The sequence below is a fragment of the Austrofundulus limnaeus genome, unplaced genomic scaffold, assembly GCF_001266775.1.
Source record: "Austrofundulus limnaeus strain Quisiro unplaced genomic scaffold, Austrofundulus_limnaeus-1.0 Scaffold298, whole genome shotgun sequence".
Taxonomy (NCBI): Eukaryota; Metazoa; Chordata; class Actinopteri; order Cyprinodontiformes; family Rivulidae; genus Austrofundulus; species Austrofundulus limnaeus.
In genome coordinates, this window is record NW_013952700.1 from 3,930 (window position 1) to 6,750 (window position 2,821).

A 2,821-nucleotide genomic window follows, 5' to 3' on the forward strand; every position below is an offset into this window, starting at 1 on the left:
GTGTTAATTAGGTGTCAACGATAGCCATGCGATGTATCAGTCACATGGAGGCAGTGCTTAAAAGMCTGAATTTWGCCTGAAACTCTCAGACTGARGAAGTCTCTTGGAGGAGAGACGAAACGTTTCATTAGMGAAGAACCCGTCCAGAAGACCTGTAGAATTTTTTTTCTTTTGACTTCATGGTAGTTTTAAGCAATGATTTTGTGCAACGAGTAACTCTTGTGAATGACTCCTCTACTACCACACTAGTTTTAGACCACTATCTGTACCACATTATATTCAGTTGTAGATGTGCATCCAGTGTAATGCTGGGCGGTATACCGGTTCATACCGAATACCATTTTTTATTTTTATGATATGAATTTTCTTAATACCGACATACCGGTTTAAATAGCCTGAACATGTGCGGAACGTTTCGTCGCGGCCACCAGTGAACTGTTTCCCGGGGGACACTTTTCTTCGCAGCACCGCTATGTGCGTTAGCATGCTGATGTTATCGTTGAGCAGCTTGTTGCAATGGCGGGTGGCGATTCCGCTGCTCATATCGACTGACGTTAAAAAACATCCCGTTTTCGCTGAATGTAGTAAACACCTCTTCAGTGATGTGCATGGTTAGATTAAACACGCGACTTTAATATGGAGACGTGGAGACTTTAGCGAGCTTCTATTGTGAAAAGCCCGGGGGAAGTAGATTTGTAGTGGAATTGAGTTGACTGGTGTGCAAGGTGAGTCATGCTGATAAGTTTTATTAAATAACTTAAAACAATAAACCCGACCATAATCTTTTCTTAACCCTCCTCCTTCACGACCGGACCAAAATGCGTGACTACTGTCTCCAACCACCAGTCAGAGAAAAGACATGTAGAGGAGGGAAACAGAGACACAGACAGAGGTACAGTAAGAAAAAAAAGTTAATAAGCAGTTTTTGTACACTTTATTATCAGCTGGCCTGTGATGAAAAGAAAAGTACCGTGATATACCGTGAAACCTGTGTAAATGCTGAAAATACCGTGATATAAAATTTTGGTCATACCGCCCAGCTCTAATCCAGTGACTATTTCTTAAAGGTTTCATTAAACCATCTTCTCTGATTTGTCTGAGAAATGTAAGCTAAGGACTTGTCTGAATGCAACCAAGACCAAAGCAGATTTCAACTGACCAGAATCAACTTCCAGGCTCATAAATTTCATAGCATTTTTGCAAAGTTTGTTTTATAAAACTTTACCTCATCATCAGTTTTTCATTAAATAATTATATACTAATAAATACTGTCATTATTTGCAATAGTAAGCATGCAACATTCAGGTGACAGCAGTTTATAGGCTTATAAAACAGCACTTGCATAAAATGCGTTAAATGTTTTGCGAATGGAGTTGTTTCACGATGGCAGCCATCCACTCTGCTTCACTTGGATTAGCGGTTAGCTCCTCAATTAGCTCATTAACTCATTCTCTTTACAGATGCTGTTAAATGAATTATCTTCAACAGCTAGAATATTAATTACTCCAAACCTTTTCGCAGATGCCTGCCAAGTTTAGTAGTTTTTCTTTTTATATTATCTAAATACTTGTAAATCAAATTGTTGCCATTCTAGTTTCCATTTTCTAAAACAACAAAAACAAAAAAGAAGCAGATTCTTTTGTAAAATAAATCTGTCCTTATATGTGATTATTCCTTTCACAAGCTTTGGAAAACTTATTTTTGTTATTTTATAGTTTGTATAGGTGTAGAAATGCATCTTTCCTTCCAGTTTTAGTTCCTGCTTCTTCTTTCTAAGTCACAGGAAGCTGGTGTCTTTCACCAGCAGTCATAGATGTTGAAGTAAAGCTGGGTCATTTAAAGCAAAGTTAAGGTTAACTTAAGCTTTTGACTTTATGGCATGCAAATAAATGTTTGTCTTGTGAGACGTTAGCGTTTTTTTACTGAATATTTTATTATTATTATTTTTTTTTTGCCATCAGATGTGGTGGATGCAGCCTGGTGAACTCACACCATTCCTGACGGAGGAAAAAAAGACAAAAAAGAAAATTAGAGAGCGCTTAACAAGAATTTACAGTGAGTATTGAGAACATGCATGCCCTCCGAACATGTCCTCGCCACAGTTTCCAAACATCCCATCATCACTGAGGTCGATTTGTACATCGTCTGTCGGGAGGTGAATCAAAGAAACRTGTAGGAATTATCTGCAGCTAAGTGCTGCCTGAGGCTGTGCTTTTTCCTTCAAACTCCTCTCCAGTCGCTGCATGTTTCTGCAGAAACCACTAGGGGGCAGTGTTGTTTTTTTTATCCCCTTTATCAGCTCCTCAGGACTTCCTGTAATGATTCCTGTAATTTTTTTATGTGTTTATATTAAACACAAACCTGAGCTGTTAATGAAGCTGTTGGTAGCAGAATGAGTTTAGTTAGACTCCTTTTGTTTCCCCTCTAAGTCTCACAAAGTTATGTTTGTTTCTAGTTGAACCTGGTCTGGGAGAAGATAATTTATCTAAACATCAGCCGTGTGTTTAATACGATTTATTACGATTGTGATCATTGTGGCCCATCTCTGTGTGTGTTTGCAAAATATCTCATGAACAATAAAACGGATTTCAAAGAAACCCTCAGAAAGCAGCCACATCTGTGACGTTAGAAAACAGAAAAAAAAAAGGAAACAAATCAGTCAATTTTGCAGTTATTAGGCTTAAATTAGGTGTGGTAGTAGCTGGAAGTTAGCATTGTTGTAGTTCTGACTGATTGAGTGAAATCCATTTTTAAAGGGATCCCCTGATTAGTTGTAACATTAGACTTTATATGATAAACATATATTTTAACTGTAAAATAA

General features: G+C 37.6%; 1 protein-coding gene across 1 annotated transcript in view; it reads left to right on the forward strand.

Moving 5' to 3' along the window:
* disp1 (dispatched homolog 1 (Drosophila)) overlaps nt 1-2,821 on the forward strand; it is a gene marked incomplete in the record, with an annotated part of 158,745 nt that overhangs the window by 1,806 nt on the left and 154,118 nt on the right. The window contains 1 exon segment of the mRNA XM_014021587.1: nt 1,962-2,055.